At 46.1% G+C, this 27621-nt stretch overlaps 1 long non-coding RNA gene across 1 annotated transcript; it reads left to right on the top strand.

Annotated features, from left to right (window-relative positions):
- The first annotated feature begins 1904 nt into the window (after positions 1-1904).
- LOC127015131 (uncharacterized) lies at positions 1905-27556 on the top strand. The gene is made up of 3 exons (XR_007766282.1): positions 1905-1992; positions 23200-23326; positions 27322-27556. It is a non-coding gene; the product is annotated as an uncharacterized LOC127015131 (long non-coding RNA).
- Positions 27557-27621: the final 65 nt, after the last annotated feature.

Here is a 27621-nt window from a genome sequence, read left to right as displayed (position 1 = left end):
GAGCGTTGAAGCGTGTATTTGGCAGGGCGTGTTGAAATGAAATCCTCAGCTGTGGCTGTTGAGTAACATCTTCACTCGTGATTTCTGCAGAGCTCTGGAAAGAGCTTTGCAGTCTGGGGAGGAGCGAGGGATAGAGGGGTCGTGGCAGTTAGTTCCCGTTTCTGCAAACATCTTGTAGCCTTGTACAGATGGAAACGTGCCACGTCCTGCAGCCTGCCAAGAGAGAGAAGAGCTATGTTCACGATATGTTTCCTCCTTTGTAGCCCGGAGATGTAGGCACTTGGGAAGCATTTTGCTAGCCAAAGTGAAAAGGATGGAGGCAGCCTTTATAAGCAGCTGCCAGTCTCGTCACCAGAGCCCAGCACCAGGCCCCGAGGACCAGCACCAGCTCCCTGCTGGGAGCGGCGGTGAAGCTGGGACTTTGTGAAAGGCTGCAAGTATGGAACGCATTAGTAAGAGCAGGGGTGGGAAGAGGGAGGCTTGGGACACTCTGCTTGTACTGGCCGCCAGAACTGTGACTGTCCAAAAGGCTGTGTAGGAGGATGAAGGCAGGATGTGGATGGCCCTGATGCGCAGCGCTTTTTGTTCTGAAACAAAAGGAAATGCCACCTACAGCAAAGGCATCGCCTGCTGGATGATAGTCCCGAAGCTTGGACTTCGGTTAGCAAAAGGTATTTTATTTTGTTTCAGTTTTCTGTATGTTTAGCTGCTGAAATCAGACAGTTGTTTGCAGCAGAAGTGTGTCTGAGAGAGGATTTGAGCTAGGGAAAAAGCTGGATGAAGAATCATTGTGAGTTACTGGGCTTGAGGCTGGAACTGGTGGGTGGAGCTCGTGGTGTGTCACACAACAGGTCAGACTGGAGGGCTTGCAGCAATCCTCTTTGACCTTGGCACTTGTGGAACAATGTAGTTGATTTTTTTTTTTTTTTTTTTTTTTTGGTGGGAAATGGTCAAATGCATGTGACTTGAGAGCTATCGGTTGCCAGGTGTTGCAGTGGAAATGTTTTCTGCGAAGGGAGTCGAGAACACCTGCAAGCTGGCTTTGAGCTGATGGAACGCAGAGCTGGCGACTCACATCTCATCCCATTTAGGTACAAAGGATTTGAAATATCCCTTCTCCAGGTTGTCTCATTTAGAGAGAAGTAGCAGCAGCAGCAGTGTTTGTAAAGCGTGCTGATCATTTACCACTGCAGTTCTGCTGCTGTAGATTGTACTGGCTCTTAAAAAGCAAAGTATCCTCATCCCCGGCTTCAGGTAACGGGCCAGGGTTTGGTGGAGTGACGGTAACTCAGCAAGTCAGTGGCAGGGCTGACAACCGGGAGCATCTCTCACGTCCTTCTTCTGGACCTGGCTGTCCCTGTAAGTGCGCATACTGCCCTTATAAGCGAAAGCATCAAATTCAGGTAGGGGAGGCTCGGAGTTCATTTTCCTGGTGTTCCTGCAATGGAAGGGGCTCAGGACCAGGAGTCCAGGTCATCAAAACTTTGCTTGGGGAGTTTTGGCCAGTTTGCTTTTTATTACGGATGCCCTGCACTCCCTTTGTGAGTCTCTGCTGTGCTGAGGAATATGCAGGAGCCAAGGATGTGCCTCATTGCTCTAGGCATCATAGCACCCAAGGAGGTGTCCTTTGCCTTGGGCCTAATCCTGTGCCTGTCTCCTCAGCTAGTGTCCTTCAGCCTCCGATACTCCCTGTCAGCCCAGATTGTCAAGCCCATGGAAGTTTTCAGGCTTAAGGCCGACTGTCGTGAATCTCTCATCTGTTTGGACGTGGTCTGGAAGGAGTGTTTTTAGCCATCGTGCTAATAGGCAGCCTCTCTTGCATGATGCCTCTAGGCGATGGATAATATGTTTCTTAAAAACAAAACCACATTGTACTTTATATTAAACAGGAGAAGAACCCTTGAGATCAACGCTGGGAGAAAGAAGAAAAGTAGTGAAGGAGTCGATGTGTGATGCAGGACGGGTCTGAGCCAAGGAGCCAAGGTGCAGAAGGTAAAGCACAATGGAGCATTGCAGTGTCAGTCTGCTTCACGCCTGGCATTAGATTGCTTCTTCCCTTGCTGTATTTTAACACAGTCTACCAAAACATCTCTCCACTCTTCTAGCAACACTCTCCATTCTCCCCACAGTCAAGTTAAAGTAACAGTGAGATGGGGAAAGCTTGTAAAAGTTGGGCAGCACCAGTACAGTGTCACCTATGGAGTCCTAATCAAGCCCCTTACATATTTTTTTTGACCATCAGCTCTTTTATTTAATCATCTATTACTTGCCAAAAGTTTTAGCCAAATTCAGTTGGCAGAACTGCAGGCGAAGAAGTGGCATTTCACAATATTCTGATTGCAACAGCTTAAATTCTGATTTTAAAAGCAGTGTTGGATGGCACTAATGGTCTGAGCTCGCCGGCTCAGTGTCTGGGTGCCTCGGGATCCAAATCCCTGCACACAGCTCAGTGGGGGAGTTCAGCTCTGAAACTGCGTGCATGATCTAAAAATTTTTCTTCTTTAGCATCATTCATTGGGCAGATTCTTGTCCCAAAACACATTGTAACCAAGGTAGGTTCACCGTGTAAGGATTAGTCCATGGGTGCTGATGCACAGCTATCGTGGGGGTGTGTGGCTGACTGGGAACCACAGGCAATCTCGCTGCAGAGGCTAGAGATTGCTGCCAGCAGCACACTCCTCCTTCTCCAGTTTCCCTATCACTCCTGTAATGAAGCCAGAGGATGAGATTTTGTGCCCTGTGCTGAGCTCCTTCAGGCAAACTCCGGAGTATTGTCAAAACTGCTGATGAATTTGGGCTTGAGCAAAGGTGTCAAGCGTGAAGCGAAGTGGCTGGAGCATGGAGTCACTTCTGCCTCTGCCAGGGAGCGGCGTTTTCTGGCAGAGGGACACAAGGGCACCAAGAGACGGTTGCATCCTATGCAAAGCTACTCTGACAGCCCAAGTTTTTGAGTAGAAGTAGCACATAGATTGTTAGTGGGGAGCCACCACAGTTATTCAAGTTGGGATTTGGCTGTCGGATCTAACTCCTGCTCTTAGGAAAACTTGGATGAAATGTAATGGCTCGTGATACAGCAAGAAGCAGACTAGGTGCTCTCAAGGTCCCTTTTGGCCTTGAACTCTACTAATCTGTGAAAAAATCACAGCTGCATCTCTAATGACACATGACCAGTTCAAGCCCCTGTTTTGACTTGCTGTCAAAAGATTTCTCCAGGAGCGCTGTGTCCTTGTGTGTCATGTTTGGAGCATCTGCTCCATATATACTTGGGTTGAACCGCTTCCAGCAACCTTAGCAACTGTGCTGGTGATTTCCTCCAGGAAATCCAACCATGCAGGATAGTGTTTAGCTTATGGGATCGTGGCAATCAAGCCATAATGGCACTCTTTTAAGTTGCCTTTTTTTTTTCTTTTTTCTTTTTTTTAACCTGTTAGCTGTCTCCCTACCCCCAGCCATGTATCTGTACATCTAGGGGTTTTTTTCCTTGTTCAAGTGAAAGAGTAAATCCTTTTTGATTTATTCCAGAGCAGCCCTCAAGCTCAGCTCCTGTGAGAGCCTGCTGACTTTGAGTTCAAAAGATCTCACGTCTTTGAGGCCAGGCTGTGGTCTTCCATCTTGCCTCAAAGTTAAACTGAAAGCGAAAATTCTCTTTTTTTTTTTCTTAAAAAGAGAGGAAGAGAGAAAATAAGCATGCTGTGTAAGGGAATCGGTCTTACCTGCAGCAGAAGAGAATGCCAATGTGCAGAATTTCAGGTTAAAATCTGGTTGTTTAGCAAAGGCTTTATTTTCAAGCACCTAGCATGTTGTTTACTAAGTGTTTCATAGAGATAAATATTTCCTTTTAAAGCAGTGCTGTTGGCTGGCTGGGATCCAGCCTGTGATCCTAAATTAAAGCATTTTTTGGTGTTGAAACGGCTACGTTACCGTGCTGGCTAGCAATGGTAGTTCTGATCCCTGATTTCCTGCTGATAACAAGGTCTGGCTCAGGCCAAGTTTTACATGGGCTAACTCCTGAGTTCAGTCTTTATGTCTGTGCTGAATTTCACCGCAGGCAGGAGTGTTGGTCATTGGCATAATTGCCTTGTTGCCTAGTTGATGTTTTCAGGAACGAATGCTGAAAGATAGGCCAAGGGCATCGTAGTTCAACATTTAGGCTTAACATCTGCCTGAATCTCTGCATTTTGGTTTCCTTGCTGCCCAGCTCGAGGTGTTTGGAGGTGGACACGAAGCTGCTCGAACGTGGGCTCTAGTGCACACACTGAATAAGAAAGGCTTGCCTTAAATGTGGATTTCTAATGCTTAGCTTCTAACGTCATCCTGTGGAGCAATATTAAATGTGTCCAGCAGTTGTTGTGCATATCAAATGACTGTCTTGACATACCAGAGGGGTTGGGTGTGGTTGATACCTTAAAATGCCTGTTATGCTGGACACTATAGCGATGAATATGAAGTGTTAAGCCCTATGCCAAAGATGAGCTGTGCACCTTGAGAGGAGGTGCAGACAGCTATCTGGCATATATGTATATATATGTATGTGTATGTATTTACATGCACGTACAGAGCAAAATAAGTATGTAAGAGCTATTATATACTAGCTCTCTTCCATAGGGCCCTGCTTAGTCCAAATTTATGCAGTTGTTGCTACAGCTGTGTGTTTGGAAGGGCAGAGGTAATAGATGGAAAACCTTTAATATATGGGGACCCTGCTTTTTAAAAAACAGCTCTTCTGAGCAAGGTGACCTTAGCTCTGCTTCTAACTTGGGAAACCAGCAATGCAGTGGAAAGGAGATGCTGATCAGTGCAGTGAAGGCTCGGTCAGACACCAGCAGAAGATAAAACACAGGTTGGGTTGGTGGAGTTTTAACTACAAGTGAGGTTGTCAGGCTTGCCGTGTAGAACTGCGGGTGCTCTCCCAAACTTGTATGTATTGAATATATACTTGGGAGGTGTGTATCTATATTTTTTTCAAAAAGCTCCAATGTTGGTACGGCATACTGGGGAGAAAAACAGCTTTCTTACCTGCCTCCAAGCAACACAGTGATTTGCTGGCAGAGTAAGCAACAGCTCAGCTAGCCCTTACAGGCATGGTGAAAGTTTCGCGTGATGTTTGCAAGCCATTCTCATCAAACTCTTCATTTTCAGAAACCCTTTCTTTCAAAGTTTTACGGTCCATGGAATGTGTGCATGAGAACACCTTGGTGTTTATACCCCCCTTTTGGGAAAAAACACATCTAGAAAGCCAGCTGAAACTGCAGTCATTTTCCGGTGTGTCTGTGTACAGTAAATCCACGCAGCTCAGGTTACGCTACAAGGACAGGTAATAGACTGACTCTTCTTTTGTTCTGTCACCGCTTCTCCTGCTCTTTCTTCAGCAGAGAAAAACCACATATCGACCTTCTCCCGCAAACCCGTGTTCTGAGCCAGCAATAAAGTAGGAAAATGTTTTTTCCCAAATCTAATTTGAAACATGATGAATGGACCATTCTTAAACAGCTTCCAACTTAACAATAAAGAAACTTCACAGAGTGCTTGGCAGGAGCCTCTGTACATAATTTAGATCATAATCAGATGCATTAACACATTTTATATGGATCTCATGGGGGCCAAGAAGACGAGGTGTGCTGGGTAATTTCTTTCCAGATTTCTTTACCTGATTGTTTATTACTCTTGGGGACTTCATTTGTGGTCCAAATGTCACCAGCAGAATCCTGCTGCTTCATGTGCCTGCATTTAGAGTAGCTAGTAGCAAGGCTTCAAATAACCTAATTGGCGTGTTATCATCAGTCTTTCCATCTGTGTGTGTCAAAGGGAGGATGGGGAGTACGTGGGGAGGGAGAGAGGCGAGAGGAACAAAAGCAAGGACCCAATTCTGCAAATTGCTGAGCTTCCCCTATGCCTGCAGCTCAGTGGGAGGGAAGGTGCCGAGAGTGCTCGACGAGGAGCGTGTTTCCCACTGAGTACAATCATGAGCTGTGCTTCTGGAGAACTGCACAGGGTGAAGCGCTCCCTCCCCACCTTTTCATTTTAGCTGTTAAACATAAGCAGCTCTAATTTTATAAAGCTTCTGAAAGCTTTTCGGCACTCTGTGCAAAGAAACGATCATACATCATTTGGAGTACTTCATTGTTTTGCCATGAATCCACCCATGCCAAAAGCATCCTTGTTGTGAAATCTCTCCTTTGACAGAAAATTCTGTTGCTGCTTTGATAAATGATGTTTTGGATTTCTTTCTGCTCTGCTGGTTTGTATTATCCCCTCAAAAAGTGGGAAGTGAAGTTCCCTGTCACTTCAATGTCTCCTTTATACATGCTGAAGTAATAACCCTTCCCATGTGTTTCATGGGTATTTATTTGTCTTTAAATGATGTGAACTAGTGTAACGTCAGGATTCCCGATCCTTCCCCAGACGTGGGCTATCGAGGCCAGGCTCTGCTCTGAGATGCACAGCTCAGGGTTGGGAGCCTGGTCACCAGGGCTCAAGGGGATGTTCCTGGGCCCTGGGACTCACTTGCCCAGGGTGTAACCCATCCGACGGTGGCCTTGGCCGGCTACCATTGACGCACACGATCCCCGGCCGTGGGCCAGAAATCGGCACAACCAGGAACTGAACCCGCAAGGCAGGTTGGATGTGGCCGCTGTGTTCAGGAAGGTGAGAAAGTCTAAGAGCACGAAAGTGGCTGGATTACACCAGCTGGACTCGGGGTCAGAGAACCGGCAGATGTACTGGCACAGCCACATGGCCACGGCAGTCCATACCAAAAACGGAGTCCCTCTTTCCCCTTTTTCCGGTGATAATGATACTGAAAACCACCCCTGGCTGGAAAGCCACAGTGTTTTACTGGCACACAGCAAAGGAGTGCTGTTGCACAGTGCTTTGGGTGCTGTGCACAACTCACAGGCAAACTGCGCCAACTAAAACCCTTGTGGCCAAACTAGGGTTGAGTGCAGAAAGATCCTTTGGAGGCCAGAGGAGAAGCACTGATTTCTGTTTGCCTCTTTCCTTTTATTTTTTTCCTTAATAATTGTTTATCAGCAACATTTTCCCAGGCGATGATGAAACTCAGCATCCCAGATTAGCTGAGATCGTAAAGTGACTTTTACAACAGAACATAATGATGATGAAGAAATGAGTATCCTTAAAAATCAGAGATGATTGGGTTGTTGACTTTCCATTTCATGTACCGAGCGAGTCCCTGTGTCTCACCCCTGTAACATCAGTGCATTGTGCTGTTGAAATGTTGACGGGGAGAAAGGAGAGGGTGAAGAGCTGAGTCACCCGGTGCTTCTCCCACGAACACCTGCCTTTCCCTGGGTTTTCCAGCTAAGCACTGAGGAATGGCATTAGTTGCAGGATATCCTGCCTCAAGGTATAAAAGTTATAGTTGTTGGGCTCTCCTGAACAAACCCTTTCCCCTCCATCTCCTGCTTATTTTGAGTCATGAGAGCATCAGAGCAGGCTGATACATGCTCTGAAGGGTTTGTGCAAGCAGGGCAGGCAGGCGTACAGGAGAGGAAGAAAATATCCCCAGTCCCTTTGCTATTTATAGCCAGTTCGCAAGCAGTTTCCTTGCTTCCAGTGCCCAAATTACCAGCTGTGACTGATGTATTCTCCTTAGGTCAGCGGCACGTACAGCGACCGACTTGTCTTGACAAGCTTGGAGGGTTATCAGTTCAGCTGATGAAGTTAGCCCAGTGGCACGCTGAGCAGCACTGCTCTGCTCGCTCTGTGCTTTGGCTGGGGCATGGACACGCTTGCTCGGTTGGGCTGTGGAAGGGGGTCTGAGCTTGCCGGCGTGGTGAAGGAAAGTAGTGTTTTGTTTCCTATTTGCTTAAGATCTACTTGGGCTGGACTTCAGAATTATTGATGTTCAACCTGTCTTTGTATGAAAACACTGCAACTGTTCAAACAATTGCTCAGCTGAAACTATTGGATTACCTCTTGCTAAAGCATTATTTGATTTGGCTTGCTGTTTTATCAAGCCTCTGAAGATAGTAGCTTGCTTTAGCCTTTTGTCTCCGGATAGCATGAAAGAAGCTGCCTCCGGAGGGGATGCGCTGCTGCCTTCTGAGAGTTGGAAGCACCATGGCTTATCTGCGTGGCGTAGGACCCATACAGCCTTCACCTGCCTTCTCCTTTATAGCCTGCACGTATTGCTTAGCTAGGTAAGAATTTTATTTGCTGAAGACCTGCCAGGTGCTGATCTATTCCTGCTAGATAGCAGCTGCTGTTTTCTCTTAGTGCATAATTTGGCTAGCCCATTACAGTTCAGGCCTCATATCTGAAAAAAAAGGTGGTGAAACTCTTCCAGTGATCTTGTCCACGTGGCTATATGCTGAAATGCAAGGGGGAAAAGTATTGCTTTTCTGCTACATGGTTTGCTCGTGTGGCCTGGCAGGTCCTTCTCAACTATGGGGAGAAAAGCAGAACTGCTGCTGAGCGGGGGAGCTGAGGAATTTAGGTTCTCTCTTGCCTAATTTCAGGTGAATCTACTCTGCTATTTGGGGGATGCTGTTTAAGTGTCACAAGGAAGGGCATAGACATAAATAAGGCAGAGTGGGAAAGATAAAACGCAAACTCTTCTGATGGCTGGAAATGGGAAGAAAGTGTTTTGTTTCTTTTTTTTTTTTTCTCTGTCAGGCAGTAGGATGCTGACTGTTGTGTATGTGTGTGGTTGCCCTCCACTGGTTGATACTAGAATGACCTCCCTATATCAGAGACTTTTTTTGGCCAAGATCAGTGTGTTTCTTCAGATGGACTTTGAAGAAAGTCAGGAGCATTTTAGATGCAGGGATGGGTTGTTGAGAACTGGTCAGTGCGACTGCTCACTCTTCGTCTGCAAAGCCATCCTGGGCAAGAGGCAACTGCTGAGCTGGTGAAGCAGGAGGAGTTGTCCAGTGCCAAGGGATGCACAAAAGCAGACTCTGTCACTAAACATGGCCATGGTTTGCAGAGGGGTGCAGGTGTTTGCAGCAGGGTAGCAGGGCTTAGAGAGGCTGCAAAACATATGTTGCTGCAAGATGTGGCTCTGAGAAACCTGTCATCAAGGCCTGGTGACCCCATGGGGCATGTCACACCTCAAAATAGGCACACAGGTTGCTTCCTGGTCTGTTCAGTGGAGTAGGCTTGAGGTATGCATCAGGCTGAGAATTATATGACAGTCTTAATTACCAAATCGTTTGCTAACCTTCAGTTTTATGAAAATAATCTAAAAGTGAGTTTATCAGCACTGAAATGGCTGTTACAGCGGAGAAGCAGAGGCTTAGAGGATTTAAGGGAACTGCATCCAGCACTTGTGATTTCCACTTGGGTGTGTTATACCCTGTCCTTGAAGTTCCTGATATTCACCAAGTCGGGTAATCCTGGTCAGCAAAACCAGTGACTTGTGGTTTGGGGTTTTTTTCCCTTGTGGATCAGGACCAGCAAAGTCAGGAACATAGCTATGTGCCTTACAAGACCGTATTAAAGGTGAAAACTTTGCTCTACACTTGAAGCCATTTCAAAATGTGTATACTAGGAACTATAGATTTTTGTCTTCTATGTATTTTGGCAAGGCAGCTCACAAACCTGAGAGGAGCTTTCGACTTTGGTGAAACTCCATAGTTAGACTTTCCAGTAACAACAGAAGACATTTCTAAAAAAAAAATCCCAAACCTGGTGACACCTAGAATTCAAAGACAGCATCTACTCCATTCTTTTTTCCTCCCACTAAAGCAACCAGACAGGATCCAGTCTGGGATGTGCACGCCTTGTGTATCTCTCTACGTGTTGGATACATGAAATGATTTGGGGAAATGATTATGTAGTGGTTGAGCAGAGAGATGGGAGCAGAGGAATCCTTAAAAGGATGCCTCTTAAAATGTCTTTTAATGTCAGCCCAACCCGTTTAATCTCACAGTGTTGCTCTCATGAATGTTTTACCACCTCCTACAGGTATTAAGTCTTATGACACCACTAAAACACCTCAAATTTTAATGGGAAAGTGGTATATGTGTCTTAATTGAATAGATGTATTCCTCTGTCAAGAGGTAAACATTAGAGAGGAGAAAGCAGAGTGTGCTGGGAGACTTCCCCCTGTCGCCAAGTTATTTTTATTATACATTACAGCTTTATCTAGTTCAGATATCTCCAGGAAAGACTTCCACCTTCTCTTTAGCATTTCTTTGAATCATAGAACAAATCAGGTTGGAAGGGACCTCTGGAGGTCTCTAATCCAACATCCCGCTTGGAGTAAAGCTAACCGCAAAGGTAGATGAGGCTGCTCAAGGCTTTGTCCAGTTGAGATTTGACCATCACTGAGGTGGAGGGTCTACCACCTCTGGGCTCCTGTTCCAGTCATTTGTTTTCCCCCCTGTGTATCCAGTCATAGGACGCTACATGAAAAACCTTGCTGATGTCAAGGTAATCAACGTCAACTGCCGTACACTCATCTACCAAGCCAGTCACTTGGTTACAGAAGACAATTAGATTGCTGAGGTACAATTTGCCCACAGTACAGCTCTGCTGTTCCCAATCACCTTCTTGTCCTTCATGGCCATGGGAATGGCTTCCAGGAGGATTCGCTCCATCCATCCCTCCCACAGACTTCTTCCGGCAGCAAGGTGCCATGCAGGCAGCTGGGCAGGGTAAGTGCAGCCTTTCCAGTTGTGTTGCTGTCCTCTTTATTCCTACCTCTGAGGTACAAATACTCTCAAGAGCAAGTTTGTGTTGTCAAAGTTAATGCTTGGAAACTTACTGCAGATAACCTTGGCTTCGTGTTGACTTGGCTGCTTGCAGGCTTTCATTGCCTTAGCTAATAAAGCCTTTACAATTGCTTAGAGACACTTAAAGTTGTTAGTGTTTAAATAAAGGGATTAATTTCAGGCATCCTGCTGCTAAACTTGTATGTTTGAATTTTGAAAAAGTGAGTTTTCCCTGTGAGGTGTGAACAGGCTCTGAAAACCAGTTAACTTTATCAGCTAAATGGACTGTAACTCCTTGTGAGGAGCTGCTGAACTCTTCAGCATCGATTTACACTTGCCAGGCAATGGAAACAATTACGTTGGCTCTATGAAGAATAAATAGAGAGGGGTCTTATGGCATGAGTATAGGAAGGTGCGTCAGGAACGCCTGCCCTTTAAACCTACTCCTGCTGTTGATTTTATTGATGATTGAGTCAGTATTTTAATGTTTCCATGCCTTGGTTTCCCTGCCTATAAATTACTTGCGTCTTCCTTTTGAGTTACTGAGGACTGCTTGGCTATCATGTATAAAATGCTGTCAAGGTAGGGTGCCGAGTGAATACAAACTATTTTATTTTTAGTGCCTTTTGAAATCTTGGACTTTTTGTTCTCCCTTTTATCTCTCTCTCTTTTTAATCACACAAAATGGAAATAAACTCCGTCACAGCTGTTGCTGGAGAAGAATCATTAGGCCCATCCAGCTGGCTCTCCCGGGGCCAGCACGGGATTGTTCCCTACACTGCATTTCAAAAGTATTTTATCTCCTTTAGTCTTGCGTGTGTGCAGAGTGATGAGCGTCTTTCACTTCTGTCAGCTCTCTTCATCGATCCAAATGGGAAGGGCTATTTTTAGGTGGCTGTAAGTAAACGGACATCACCACAGAAAGGGAACTGGGTTATTTTTGGAAACCCATCAGCAGCCGTTCTGGCAGGTCCTGCTGCAAGTTTTGTCTTCGGTTGGGCTGTCTCAGGTTGTGGTATCAGTTCCCAAGGTTGTGAACCTGGTTTCTTGGCTGTGATTTGCAGTCTGAATCTGGAATTAGCAGCTGCTGGAGTCTTGACGGCATCAGTTTATGGGAGTTAATTCCCCCTAAACCATCCTGGCTTGAAGGGGTGCAGGGTGATGACTGAGCTGGAGATTTTGGGGCAGAAGATGAGGTCAGCTTAGGGGCAACATGTGAAATACACCTTGAGTGGAGACCTGCCTGTGGAGATGGCCTCGTGGATCGAGCCCTGGACAAATGTGCAGAAGACTTGGCATCTGTTAGTGGCAGGTTTTGGTGTGCTCTTGGGCAATTCACTTGCGTTTATTCTGCTTCAGTGGATTGCAGAAGGATGACATTTTCTTGGTTTTGCTTAGTTGTTTTCGTAAGCATTTTGGGACAGCTTCTGCCTCTCGCTGAATTTGTGCGCAGAGCTTGCCTATGCTGCACGGAGCCATTAGGCACTCCAGTTACTCGGCTGTGAATGTGCGAGTTGGAGTCCGTGGGGGCAGTGACTAAACCTACACCATTGCTGGTCGGAGAGCGTGAAAAGCCCGAGTGGAAAACATTGTGTCTGTGATTTAGTTGCACATTATCTTCTCTCAGCAAAGACCCAAGTCTAATTTCAAAGGTCAGAACATGCTCTCACCTGGGTGTTCCAGGCCTTTTATAGAGCGGTTGAAGGCCATTACCTAAAATTAGCTTGCTGCTTGGGGAAAGCTGATATTAGCTCTGTATTAGGACTCTTTTCAAAGCTCTTGATCATTTACTTGATGGGCTCCTATTGAAGCTCGTGGGTACAAGGTAGAAAATGGAAGACAAATAACGCCTGATACCGCTTCCTGACTGAGAAGAAAAATTGGGAGGGCTTTTTGGCACAATTCCTCTTCTTCTAGGGTGGCTTTTGGTGATTTTATTTATTTATTTATTTATTTTGGTAAGGATCTCTAGTGAAGCTTTCCTAGGCAGGCCAGTGGACTGCCTTTAGAGTTGGACTTATTTTTATTTTCCTCAAACTTCCTGATGATCCAGATGTGCTGGGGAGTACTGGGAAGGGGAACACGTGATTCTGAAGCAGGCTTAAATTGTAAAGCACAGTCAGATCTGCTAAGCAACAGCATTGACACGTTTAAATAAATCTGCTGTTGAGTAATATAGAGTGACATATTGAGAGCAATTAAAAAAAAAAAAAGAAACTCAGCACAAATTTGGGAAATGACTGGAACGGAAACAGAACATAGATGGTAGAGAGGAGGTTGGATAAAACAGAGGGAGGGCCGCTCTACCGAAGGACTGTACTGGAGAACCAGGATGTCCATCAGGAAGGATGAGACAATAGCAGAAGTGCAAATTTATGCTGAAATTGTCTCTTGGCAGTAGGATCCTTGTATTTCTACTTCTCTGCCAACACTGATGGTCGCAAGGATTGAAAAAAATTAACACTGCCTAGTTCAGTGAGGAGCACATGGTGGGATGTCAGAGAGCTTAGAGAAGGTAAGGTGGCAGTTCTTGTTCCGGTGGCTTTCTTACTGTTGTTCCTCTGGGTCCGCAGTGAGTTGGGTGAGAGTCCTGTTGTACCCATCACTGCAGAGGTGCGTAACGCTGTAGAAGAGGGCACAGACTGAATTAGGAGGGTTTGTGTTTGAAGCTAGTGAAAGGAAGTCACTTGCGGAGCTCAGCTGTGGAACTCGCTGCTGCAAGAAGCTATGAAACCAAGTGCTTGATGTGGTTTTCCCTTTTTTTTTTTCCTTCCTTTTTTTTTTTTTTTTAAAAACAGTTCAGACTTTGTACAGATGAGAATGTACATGATTGATTGCTTCAAAAAAAGTATTTTGGTGGACAGCCTCTGTTCTTCAAGGGCTCATGCAACTCCTATTTGCTAGCGGTTAGGGGAAAATTGTTCCGAATAAGCTGTTCTGTGACTATGATTTATGAGTATTTTGCACCAAAGCAGCTGGAAATGAGCACTCAGGAGTGAGGGATTGAAGTGGATGGATCATTGGTTTGATCTAATATAGCCATCCTCATGGTTTTTTATTATTTTTATTGGATTCTATACAGTGGTCAAATTGAGTTGTGAATTTTGTGGCTATCTTAATGACTTGGTTCCAAGCCGATGCCTTCATGTCTGTCTGCATGGCACGTTCACAGTGGAGTTGGTGGCAGTGTTGCTGAGCCCTTCAAAGCATGTGTTCACCGGCAGCTTTCCCAGGCTCTGGGAACGTCTCCCCTTTTCTTGGCTGGGCATCAGGTATTTACTCTGGACACGAGCAGTTTTTGTGCAGTGGATGGCAATAGTTAACGCACACACGAGCCAACCTATTATGCTATTAAGCATAAAAGGGAGATAGCTGTGCTGTCCCTTGCAATATTTTTGTGTGATCTGAGCCATTTATGGCTCAAGCCACTGAGATGAGATTGAGATGGCACAGCATGCGAGATGCTAGGCCTTACTCTTCTGTCCACAATAACTGATGCAAATGGCCAGAAGAGATGTTTGTGGCTTCCTTGTCCATTAGGACCTCTCAGCATCTATTCTGCAAATGGTCCCTGAACCTGGCATGAGTTGGAAATGGTCTGATCTTTGGGATGATGCTGGGAGATAGCAGCTTGTGTTGGAAGCGATTGCTTCATCTGCACGAGCGTTGTGCTGGCAGTGTGTCCCACTGCCCATTTCTGAGCTGCTCCGAGGACGTTTGGCCCCACTTACCCAGCAAAAATAGCTGTTGTGCGTTGGAGATTTCTGCCTGGAGTATTTTTAAGCCTGGTGTGTCCTCGCCAAAGTAGCTTCAGCCTTCCCAAATGTACCCTCTCTGCTAACATTTGGATTCTCTTTACCTTCTGTTGTGAACGGGCAGGTGGGACTGCGCATGGTGAGGATTATTTGGGCAGTCTCCTAAGTGCAGAGCATATCTACAATATCCATGGCACATAGTTTCTCTGGGAATTTTTCCTCTGGGCCATGAAAGTGCGTTAGCGATGTTAACTGTTCGAAGTCCTGTCAGCTATGAATAAGATCTGTCCGGCACATCCTGCTGCCAATCTAGGGAAGCTGTTAAGCCATTAACTTTGCAAAAACTTGGCTGGTTTAAGCTGCTGAGTGCTAGCACCAGTCTCACCACTCATTGCAGTGGATGAATAGCTAAAGCATTTGGACGTTATATGATTACATCAGACAGATTGTCTCAAAGCCACAAGGTATTTAGCTGGCCTGCGTGTTCGATACCAGTTAATAAGGATTTCTTTAAAAAGACACTATTGCTTAGCATTAGACGCTCTTTAATGTTGTCAGAGCATTCTAATAAAAAGGGACTTTGGCATCTGGTCTTATCTGTTAGTCTTCCAATAACTGTTGAACCCATCAGCTGTTTTCACTCCAGTTAGAGGGATAGAGCTCACCAAAGCATTAACTCCCTATAATGGTCCTGAAAATAGGAAACTGAGGCTCTTTATGGGGTACTGGAGAACCCCATGGAAGACTGAAGGCATCAAACAGTAAGAATTCAGGCTTCATTTGTGCTGGTGTTCCCAGAATTACTTGTTGGGGCTACGTTGAGACAACAGATTATATTTTTCTCTAAGTAAAGTGCTGAGCATCGCAGGGGCCCTTACAAGTGCCTGACTAAATTAATAGTCATTCCAGCTGTTTCCCCAGCTAGCTAACAGGACACCATTAGGTTTGGGAGAGCAGCTGGGAAGTGCCTTTGGACCAGGCTGTATGCTTGACAGGTTTTTGGTTTCAAAGGCAGAGGATTTAAAAAAAAAAATAAACCAACTCACACAAGGAGTCATGCTTTGGTGCCTTGGCCTGGAAGGCAGCGTTGAAGCTAAAAGATCTATTAGTGGGTTTCAATTTACTCAGGCTGAATCCTTCCCTGAGGATTGCTCATGTTCTGTGGAATTACAGGGTTTGGCGTGATAATGTTTTTCTCCTTTATTTCTCCCTTTTGCACTTTCTCGGTGCGAGCAGGCAAAGCAGCAGCAAAGCTCTCGCAGAGGCTGGCGAGGTGTGAGAGCGCTCAAGGGCTTGCATGGGAGTGCGGCTCTGTTAGACCAGGAGATGTGCGGGCACAGCAAGATGCGGTCTAAGGAGATGAGCGATGCTCGCAGGCTTCAGAAATAATAAATGTCAGTAGAGGAAAGCAGTGCTGGGTGTCTGCCCTCAAACCACTGGTCGTTAGCTGGCTTGCTGCGAAGGAGGAGGATGGAGGTGGGTCACAGGGAAGCTTGAAGAAGGACATGGATGAACTAAACTGATGGGCTGACAGCACTCATCTGTGGAGGGTGCAGAAGACACAGTGAGGCAGTGGGGTTGTGGGAGAGGGAGGACAGGAGAGACCCAGATGGGGGAAAGTGGGATTCGGGCAGCAGAGGAAAGGTGGTGAGAGAGGGGCAAAGAAAATGATCTCAGCAGCTGCATTTTGCGTGGCTACTCCTGTATCCTGCAGCTGTTCATTAGAAATTCTGTTTATGCCACAGGGAGTTTTGGAGTCTCTGAAGCTGACACAGTTTTAATAGACAAAGACATTTTGAGTGCAGCACATCTGCTCCGGGATGCTAAGGAACAGGCTCCATGTGGCAGTGCCATTGGTTGAAGCATTTCATCGTGCTTTTTTATTTTAAGACCTCCTCTCTTTTATCCTAAAAAGTAATTTTTGAGGTCAAAAGAAGTGCTGTGTTTGCTTCTTAAGTTTGCAGCCCTTAAACAGTCCTGCCGTACTCTTCCTAATATGCCCGAGTTCCCAGCCCTGAGAGTTGGCAGAATCACCTTTTACTTTGAAGGATCCTAAAGCATTTCACAGAAGTAGCCATCGCGGAGGTGTGAAGCAGCGGTTTGGTAAGGAATATGCTGTGTAACACATGAGAGTGCAAAAAAACGTCAGCATGAGTATGGGATCCCACTCACGCTTTCTGGAGTATGAGGGTTGCTGATGCATCCTGAGCCCCAGGTGTGAGCTGGGAACTGGAGGAGTCCAAATAAAATTAAATAATAGGTAAATTATGTATTTGACAAGAATTTCATAAAACTAGGGAGTTTTGCTATTAACATTAACTAGGGAGTTTTGGTGGGGTTTTCTCCTGTTAAGGTTCAGGTATTAAGAAGCGCTAAAAGGGAGCCAGTCGGTTCGGGCTGCGTCTCACGCAAGCTGCAGTGGTGAAGCTGTGTGGGAGGGAGCAGCCCCGTTGGGACTCTCAGCACGAACACAAACTTGGGGCTGGAGGGATGTTGCGCCAGAGCAGAGGCCTCCTTTGGTTGCCTGAAGGCTAACATAACGCTGCATTATTAAAAATTTGGTGAGTGGGTATATTTAATTCATCAATTTATTTCTAGACAGAGTCAATCTAACCCTTAGCTTAACTTTTATAACCCGTGGCTTTCCAAAACCCATCTAATCTTGCTCAGTGATTGAATCTGCCTTGTGCAGGTGATAAGTTAATTCCTTCCTTCACCTCCAGCTTTGGCCGAGTTCCTTTGATCCCTCTTTCCCTGACTCTCTCTTAGGCCTTCATTAAACAGAGCAGCATAACTTTGCCCTTCCTAACTGGTCTGTTATTACTACATCTGTCCCCCAGTGTTTTCTATGTTTTTCTACCTACCCATTATGATAGGAGCAGTTTCTATGCCGGACACACATGCTGAGTGGAGTTTGCTGTCTCCTGTCCTGCCTCTTCCAGGGACTGGGTGTTGTTAGTCTTCTCCAGTCATGCAGCTTGAGACTAGTTTTGTCCTTTATGTTTATGATATCTTGCAAGCGAAGCGTTGGGCACCAGTGACAAAACAGCACACAGCGTGTGTCAAATTATCCAGCATTTCAAATCGAAGCGGCAACTTCGCTTTGTAGAAATTCAATTATCATGCATTCTGCTAGTGCTTATCTTCTATCATACACACTTCTGCTGGTTAATAACTTCGTTAAGCACACCCACAAGCTTCAGGCACCGTGTTTCGTTCTCTCTGTGCATTTTGAAGTGCCATATTTGGCTGCTTCCACATCTGCACCTCCTAACCTGTATAGTGCAAGTGTCCTGCACAGACTTTCATTAGCTGGACTGCAAACATCTGGTTTGTTAGGCCAGCTTAAGTCACCTGGTCAGGTTCCCCTTTGCTTTGCATGACTACGGTAATTAGCTTTTATTTCTTTATTTCAGCCATCATAACATTGCTTTAGCTGGCAGAGATCTTACCTGAAAGGTCTGTACCAGTGGTGCCTCTTGGTTTCAGGTGGGGACTTTATCTGGCACAGCGCTTACGCCAGCAGCATTTTTACAGCAAGGATGCTACACACTGTATTGCTTTCTGCCAACATGTGGGTACCTTGCACAGGAGGGAGATCTGTAGATGCACGTCATGGTGCTCTCTGAGTGTTTTAAGGATAGGCTGTGCCCTGGGGAGCTCGCAGGTTAAACAGATGGGGAGAAGAGTGGCCAGACGTGCATGTTCACCGTGACTTGGTTTACCACTGGGCTGGGCCTTTAGAAAAGGCTTGCTAAGGCGCACTGCTGGGTTGATGAGTGAAAGGAGCTCCTTGGGGGGGTCCAAAAAAGAAACAGGAGGAAAATGCTGTGTTAGACAATCCAGAAGGACCAGTAAAGCTGGAGGCGTTTGTGTGATGGGGGAGGAGGGAGCAGGACAATCATGAACTTTTCTCTTGAGGGCTAGAAAAGGCAGAATATCCTTAGGCATATTTTTGCCCCGTGGCTCGGTTTTTGTTGGAGGTGTGATTTCTCCAGAAACAGTTATTGCGGTTCAATCTCTCTGTGCAGAGTGCATTTCCACTCTTGTATGTGGCCAAATCTACATGAATATGCACAGTCCAAAGCCTACCCATGTGCAAGTGCTACTAACTACCAGTATAACAGTGTTAGTGGGGCTAGGATGCTGTTACAGTTAAAGGGGGACAGCTTTTACACAAGCCCAGTGGAGGTGGTAGCATGATGGTGTGGGGCATGGTGACATCTTTCTCCTAAAACTTCTGCAGATGGTGAAGATGCAGATTAGTTGAGCCACTGGATTCCTGCTGTGTTGCACGCCTGTGAGTGCAGCAGAAAGGCATTTAATGTCCCTCACTTAATTGGGACTGTGTGACTCGGGTGTGTGGTAATGAGAAAGGGGGTTTTACCCATAGAACCCCATTTGAAGCTAGTCCAAATTAATAGAGTCCTGGCAATAGTTGTGTTTGTGCATCTGAATTTCTAGCTTGCTTTGTAATGAACTGTGTTGGATAAGAATCCACCTGCTGTATAAATATGGGTGATTACGGTGCGTCAGGTAATTTAGTTATTTGGCATGATCGATCGGGCTGTGTGAAACGGAGCAGCCTCCACTTACGTGGTGATGAAGCGTTCTCCGAAAAGTGCAGAAGGCCGTCAGCTTACTAATGAGACTGCGTGCGGCTGCCCGCCCTGCACATTAAAGGCTTTTCTGAGAGGAGGGGAAAGCTCGTGTTAGACGCACAGCAGCACAGATACAAATGGGAAGACGGGCAGCGGGTGAAAGAGCTGTTACAGGGAGGGAAAGTACATTTGGAGTTGGTTAGCCCGGTTAATTTGGCCGTGTAGCACTGACGAATTTAATGTCACTGCACCTTGCTCGGATGTAGCAGCCGGGGTTCTCTGGTTTCTATAGGCTTTCCATGGATGTAAACTTCCTGGCGTGCCTGGGTCGCGCGGACTGACTGCTGACCTGCCCCCTTGCCCACTGAAGTCTGCGAGAAGCCACCCGTATGATTTCGTGCTTGTTAGAGGCCCCTTGATGGAGATGCTCAGTCTCCAGAACTGGCTTATTCGCTGCGTGCAAGAAATAGGAAAACTTTCCAGAAAACCCATAGAGACAGGTTATTTTCGATAGTGACCCACCCTGCTAAGTGAGATGCTGTTAAACATTGTGTGTGTTCCTGTGCTGTTCGGGCAATATTTCCTTTTTCTTATAACTTATCCAGGACAAAGAAAATTTTAAATTTGTGCTTAATTATGACCTGAAGCATCTATCAGAGAGCAGGAGCCTGAATTCTGCCACGTGCTTATTTGCTGCTGAGGAAGTGGTGACGATGGTGTTTTAGGGAGGTGAGAGAAGTTTGTATTTTTGCCTTGGGGAAAACAATGTGCCTGAGCTATCTCGGGCTGAAAACCACAAAGAATACCAAGGAGTTGATCTGTCTTACAAAGTCAGCGTTTGGAAAGCCAGCCCTCTCCTCCTGTCTGGAGTTGACCTCTGCATGTTTCTCTTGTACAACGCAAAGCGCCTGGCTCTTCACTATGGTTTTACCTCAAGACAGTTCTTGTTCATTAATTGCTTCAAGGTAAAAGCAAAAAGAGACTTCCCCTCCTCCCACACCTAATTTATCCCTTTTAGCGGTGAACAAAAGATCAGCCACACACTTACTCCTCGAGTAGCTTATGCCACTGCACACGATCGAGCAAAGTACCTGCTTCCTCGGTTTGCTTCCCACGTCCCAAAAAATCTTTAGCACTTTGTAAATGGGAATGCGGTGAGCAGTACATCAGCCGCTGTGTGGTCGTACGGATTTACCAGCTTTCTTGTAAAGCTCTGCCCTGCGGTCCCTTGCTCTGAGATTTGGAGGGGGGTGAACTTTGCATCCAGGGTGCTCTGCCATTCGGTACCGCAGAACATAAAAGGATTTGCTCATAAGCTGGGTATTTCTTTGTGCAGAGAAGCACTTGTGTGCAGCCTGGAAGAATAAATAAAACAATATGGCTGTTTTATTACCAGAAAACAACACTAAATAATAAATTTAAGAACTAAAAGCTCTATATGTAAAGAAGATTTCGCAATGCATTATGCAAAAAGCAAGAAGGCACCGGAGAAGGAAACCGCTGGAAAAAGGCAGGCTGGGAAGATGGACGATCTTGCAGACAGGACAATTAGATGTGGAGTGAATCCCAAGCTGGCGCAGCTTCTAGGGTGACCTTGGGCAAGTTATTTCTCCATACTTCCATTACCTGCTCTTTGAAAACTGGATGCGGTTTTACTGTCTTAAGGATTTCATCAGAATAAATGAATGTTCATGAACCACTTGGTTAACCTCAGCTGGGGAGCATGACAGACCTTCAGTGGCTGCCTTTTGCAGAGGGCAAAGCAGGCAGGTACCTGGAAGCACTCGGAGGAGAGATTTCTGTAGCTTCTGCTTGCCACAATACTGAGCATCTCCTGGAGCGTGCTCTTGTCCCCGTGCCCCAGATGGGGAACAAAAAGCTGTAAGCCAGACTGTCAGTTCTTCACTTCTGTGCCTTGAAGCAGTTTGAGTTCAGCTTTGCTTTGTAAGGAGGGAGAATAAGGCGTGGAGGTTGTGTGATTTCCCCTGGGTGCTGGAGAGAGACAATGTTAGAGCTGGGGGCAGACCCAGGACATCTTGACTCCAGGTTTCTGCTCGCATTTCTGAATTATTGCCACCTGAGAGCCCAGACACAGAATCATACAATCATTTAGGTTGGAAGGGACCTCTGGAGGTCTCTGAACGTGGGCATTGGCCAGCTGAGTTTTGAATATCTTTTGGCCTCCTATCCAAAGGGCCAGCTTTGGCTAAGCAGGTCGTGGCCAGAGCTGCAGTTTGATGGCACTCCCCACCTCCACATGCTTTTTCATTCTGCCAGTGCTGGAGCCCTGGAAGGTCTGGTTGCTGCCACTGCAGACAGATGTGGGGTTGCAGGTAGTCGGCAGGAGGAATCCCCACTCCCAGCCCTTCCAGTCCTCTTCTTCCTGCTCCCAGCTCAGACGTCCAGTGCACTTCTCCCAATTCTCCCTCTCGTCTTTTCCTTCTTTCCTTTCTGTGATGATGAGGCAACTCAACTTTCATCCTTGAGGGAGCAGCACTTCATTTTACCTCTATGCCTGGGATGGTTAGCTCTACCATCTCTTTTGGGTATCGATTTCCCTGTTCACCTGTCATAAGCTCTCAAAAGCACCAGCAAAAGTACAAACAGATGTGCATCTTGGGGTCTCGCCTGTTGGGGTTTATCAGCTGGTGATGCTGCTTCTGGGTTTTCTTGCCATGGAACTTCAGAAGGGGGGATTGCTTCTGAGAGCGGTCTGATCCTGAACTTGCCTGCTGGGGCTCTGCCACCAGCGGCGAAGAGTTCATGCTGATTATAATGATCCTTTCGGCAGCTGCAGCAGACTTATCTATCTGTTTCATGCCCAGAGAGCCTGCAGGTCCTGGCACTGAGCAGCTCCAGGGTGGGAGCACAGGTCGAGGGCTGGTGCCCTGGGGTGTTGCATGCTGGAGTGCTCTTGGCGAGAGATGCCATGGTTGCAGGAGTGAGCGCCCTTCGTCCCCAAGAACATGGGGTGTAAAGTGGCTCTCAAAGGATTTGTCCTCAAGTGCCACTTCTAAACCACCCCAAATACCTCTCTGCTCTCACACTTAAGGTTGGTGGAGGATCTGCAAAGGAGAGGAAGTCAGAAAAACTCTTGTAAGGTCCTACATTTTATTTTTGGTTGCATTTCTTCCCCCTAGCTCTATTCCCCATCCAGATGAGCTGTTGGGGCAACTTGCACATGCAGTGGGTCTTTTTCTTCTGTCTCCTCCCCCCAAGGATTTCTGAATTGCAGGAGATACATTTGTGAAGACTGTAAGATGAAATGATGCTGTACTGGGAGCACTGGTCCTGTACTGTCAGGGCAGGAGGACGCCTGGCTGGAGAGAAGGTAGCAAGCATGGTGCAAAGCCAGTGTCCATGTTGTCTGGGACCTGTTTCCAACGGAGCACACAAGCAGCACAAGGGAAGGTAGAAGAACAGGGTGAACGTACATGATACTTCCCCTAGTATCAGTCAGCCCCTGCCTTCTTCAGCACATGCGGTTTTCTGACTTTGCTGGAGCGAGCACATGAAGGAGCTCTCTTGGAGTGTTTGTCCAGGACCCCTTTACCCCGTGCATGCCCAGCTGTGGATGGGGAGCATGGCTGGAAGCAGGTTTGGCTTCGGATGATGCTGCAAATGTAGTGAATGTTCCTTGGTTTAGATAAAAGCTTCCTAAAGCTGGGGATGCAGTTTATCCCCTGAATTTACAGATTACAAGACCTTTTAGCAGCTGTGCGTGTAGCAGCATTGATCTGAGCCTAGGAGAATTTCTCTGTACCTGTGAGCTCTCAAGATGGTACAAATCCCTTGTGACGATCCCTAAGGCTGTAGCACGCAAAGCATTTCAGAATGAATTTTCCATCTGCTCCTTTTAAAGATCTGCTCTCAAACGTACCTTAAAGCACACACCTAATAGTTTTATTCTCCTTGTTCAACTGCTCCTGTTCCCAAACTGATCAGAGATTTGGGATGTAATCCTTTCCTTTGAGAGCATTAGGAAGTAGAAAGTTATCATTGCTGAAGGGCTGTTTTGTGTTTGTTTCTTTTCCATTTCACCAGAAACCCTGTTCTAGAGGGGGAGAATATGCTGTATTTTCTTTGTTTAGAAGAATTTTCTGCTTTTCCTTTAAAAAAAAAAAAAGTGATTTTTTTTTTTTTTTTCTCCTTTGATTTCCTTTTTAGTGCTGGTGAAAAAGACTTGGCAATAGAAACTGTCTATTCAAGACTGGACAGATAAAGCACAGGAGCCGCTAACACGCACTCCCTGACATCCTTCGCCGTTCCCCAGGAGGCAGCCTGCGTGACAGAGGTGGGTATGGTGCTTCTTTCCGCATGGAGAGGGCCAGCACAGCAGAAAGTTTGTGGAGGTAACATAGCAGCGATAACACTGCAGACCCGTCATGTGATGAGGAAAGAGAGTAACGACGAGTATGGGTGCATACAGACAGAGTTTGGGAGCTCTAATTTAGCGGATGCAGGATCCCTGTGGATTTTCCTCCTGGAAAGTTCAGTGCAGCCTTTGTCACCATATTCTGCCTAATGGTTATTTATTGCTGTGCTAAGCTCTGGAGGACTGTAAGTTTAAAATTTCCAGGCTCTGTTCACAAATATGCTGAGAAAGGAATACTATTTCCCTAATTGTATAGGGAGATGGACAAAAGGTGGTGTAAGCAGGGAGGAATAGGTGTGCTCAGGTGTTTGCAGAAGGACCTTGGTGACTGAACGTTTGCAGAGTAATGACTCCATGAGCATCCACAGGTCAGACCAGCCTGGCTCTTTCTATAGAAATGCAAAATGAGGGAGAACCTCAGGTATTCCCGTAATTCCCACTGGCACGGGGAGTGCCCACCGTGGAGTTGAGGAAAGCTGGGAACGCAGCCCGAGATTTGAACTAAGATGTGACAACGTGTTCGAGCAGCAATTTAGTCTCGCAGCCCTGTGCCATGGGAGAAGGAACTGCAGCGTGCAAACCTGTTGTGCCTGAGAAGTCGGTCAGATTGGCATTTGGGAAGAAGCTCTGGTAATTATTGAGCTTCTGATTTCCCAAGAGCTCTTCCTGCCTCTTTTTTTTTTGTGTGTGTGTGTGTGTGTAATTAGGTCTATCAGACAGCAACGTTGTGTTATAATGTCAACAAGAGTTTCTCAGTGTGGGGCTCGATCAGTTTAAAGGACTAAATAGTACTTGGGAGTGAGAGGAATGGGTTGGCTGGAGAGCCCAGCAACTAACCCGTTTCTCCTCCTCCCAAACTTCTTTTTGGGAACTATGGAAATCAGCAGCCTTTTTCCCCAGGGCTGCTTACTGCTTTTAAATACGACACTGAAGTCTCTCTTGGTAAAACCACAGATTGGGTTTTTACTTTGCATTTTTTTTTGAAGTCCTAATAACAATGTGTTACAACCTCAGGCTCTATTGAGTTGATGAGGAATAAAGTCTTAGTAATGAAGAAGAGTCTGAGAGTGTGTCTAAAGTGCTTGCTTTATTGCCAGCACATATTTCATACTGACAGTCAATACTTTTAACTGATCCCAAGCCACGCGTGTTGCATTTTAAATCCCTCCCTAGCCTGCTCTGGTCTTTCCCATGTGGTCTTTTCCAAGCTAGCAGCAGAGTCAGTTTGTCAGCTTCAGGTTTCTGAGCATACGGATTTTTTAATTCACAGCCCGTGTTTTTAGGTCAGGAGGATAAGGTTTGTTCTGTGTCAACTGAATGGAAGGACCAGAGGAGCCACTGGAAGGATTAGGTGGCAGAACAGCTGCAGAGGATCATGTGTGGGGTGATGGATTTAGCTTTTCAAGGACCCCAGTTGCCATTTTAGGGAGTCCAGTTTGCCATTTCATTACTGTTTAGGGCTCATAAATGGGCAAAGCAACTACAAAGGAAGAAGATTTAGATGCAGTTTCAGCTGATAACCTTTGGGACTGCCTCTACTGCCTGTGGGGCTGCAGTTTTCTCTGGCCAGTCTGAAGCAACATGTCCACGTGCCTCCTCATTCTTTCCTGGCCACATTTATGATCCCTTGTTTCTGTGTTGTCTCAACACCTTGCAGGGTTTGACCGCACATATCCCATGGCACCTCCAAACAAAAAAACCAGCAGAGCTTGTTTTCGCACGTGTGCCTTGAAGTTAAGCTGGTTTTTAGATTCACTGGTGTTCAAGTGAGCATGTGCTTTGGCTTTTCCCTCGGGAAAAGGGTTAATAGGGCAGTTCTCATCTCCTGGCCAGCTGTTTGCAGAAAACTAGTAGCAATTCTAGGATCTTTGCAGCCCCTATGAGACCAGGTTCAAACAGCAGGGACTGACTGACTGGTGCATGTACAAGGACAGTGACAGCATGAGCTTCATTTCCTGGGGAGAACTTAAAGAAGGGGAAAAAAGTAGAAAAATAGACTTTAAAAGCTTTTTTTATTGTTATTTTTGCATTCAGTCGCCTGGTTTGTACGCTGGTGCATGCTAAAACCCTTCTGTTGTGTAGCAGCGGTCCCAGAGGCACGATACAAGTGTGCTACTATTGCCAGGGCTCCCTGTGCCTGACTGACAGCCCCAAGCAGAAGCGCTGGGGATTTACATTCATCACCAGCCTCTCACCCAGCCTCGGCAAATGCAAGTTGGTGTACAGAGAATAGTATTAAAATGTCCTGCCAGCAGAGCCGAAGCCTCCCCCATCTGCCTGCAGCGACTGTACTGCCAAGATCCAAGAAAGCTGATTTAGCCTTTTGCTGACTTTTTAGCCCTTTTATCCTCCCGGCTTTCTGAGATTTACAGCAGTGCTGTTTGCCAGACGATGTTACGAATTTAAAATCTGCCTTAATTTTAAGTCCATATTAAATTATAAGTCTTAATTAAAGTCCATACTGCTGCGCAACTCAGTTGTGGGTCAGTTTGGGGGGGATTCCCATTTAATCGTGGGGCGTTAAGTTACCGAGAACAAATGGCCTTGTAACAAAATAGGCCTAGGAATTGTGCTCTGTTACTCCACTTGTGTCCTCTTTCATTATGATTTTTCCTGGTTAAAATCAAATCTTCCATTTATTTTTTTCATAAATGCACTTGTGTACTACACTGAAGATTATTCCTGACTTCTCTCTGCTCCTTTAAGGTGAACTTCTATTTTGCTTTGGCCCCTTTCCAGATCTCTGTTTCATCTGAGATTTGCTTCCTCGCCTTCTTTCTGCTAATTCTTGATGAGTAGATGAGAGGAGTATTAAATAGATTTAGTGAAAAATGACCGTCACCAGTGTAGATGACTTTCCTCTAATTAAAAATTGAAGCGGAAATGAATAAGCTGCTCTTGAGGCTGTGCAAGAGTCGACACTAAGCCCAGCACTATATTCATCAGTTATGTGGGAAGTCCAGTATATGAAAGAATATCCCAGAAACTTAGGTACCTCAGAGGATGCTAATAAAAGGGAAGGGAGAGTTTCTAGTGGCAGCATATTCATGTGGCCTAGATTTAAATCTGTTGGCATAGATCAAAGACTCAGAGCTGAATTTGCCACGTCCTTGATTTTTATGCCCATGCTAGGTAGGCATTCAGTGCCACAGCGGTTTTCCAAGCAAAAAAGGCCTATCTAAGCAAGCTGATACCGCTTGGGTGGTGTGGTACGCAACAGATCCTAACTTTGGCATCTTTGCTTTGATGTACAGTGTAGACTCTTCCAGTGTTGACCAGAAGTTCTCTCTCGTATGCAGCCAGGGAGCGGGGTAATCATAACCAACATGAGTACGTTCCCTTTAAACTTTCTCTTGCAATGAATCAAAATTTTCCAGCAGGAAATGAGAGCAGAACACTTCATCTAAAAATTCTTCATCAGCTCTAGTCACTAGTCCAGAACAATAGTGATTACACTCAGTTATGCAGTACAAATTCACAACACTGCTGTGTCCCAGGATCACAACATGCCATTAAAAGGCGGGTAGAGAGCGCAGGTGTACATTAATATCTCCGGTTTGTACATGAGGAGACAGGGGCTTGCAGATGTTAAGCAGCTTCTGCAAAGTTACACAGCAAGACAGTGGCAGAGGCAGAAATAGGAAACCAGATCCAGGGGCTGTGATTTTTCTGGTCTGGCCACTGAAGCATGCAACCCTAATGAAAAGCAGAGTGCCCGGAGAAAGCCATGTGTCCGCATCTAATGAATCCCATCACTTTTTCAGGTTTACTGGTATTAACCCTGGAGGTGTTAGACATGTACGAAGGTTGCTCTTTTGCAGAGAGGACAGTTGCTTTTAAAAACAAGCAATGTCTTAGGTCACTAAGGGGTTGTTTTGTTTGCATTGTCTGAATATATGATTGTTCTCTTGTAGGAATGGCAGAGCATCAGCCGCGCAGCAGCAATGAGAGAGACTGACATTCATACGAGTCTGTTCTGGCTCCTTCTCCACAATGGCTGGTGCCTCTGCATATTCATTGGATGGTAATGCAGGATGTCGAGAGCAGCGGTAGAGTTTGGCTTGATCCCATTGTGTTTTTCTTCTGCCGGTTGAGACTTTGAATCACCATGACAACGCTGTGACACTTCCAGCAAAGGTTGCTCACAGACCAAGGGTGGGCTGGGGGTGGGTGAGAAGGTCAATGATTGAGTCTAACGGGATCAAAAGTTGTGC

Source organism: Gymnogyps californianus, chromosome 3, assembly GCF_018139145.2.
Source record: "Gymnogyps californianus isolate 813 chromosome 3, ASM1813914v2, whole genome shotgun sequence".
NCBI classification, from domain to species: Eukaryota; Metazoa; Chordata; class Aves; order Accipitriformes; family Cathartidae; genus Gymnogyps; species Gymnogyps californianus.
This window is presented reverse-complemented; position numbering and strand designations above follow the sequence as displayed.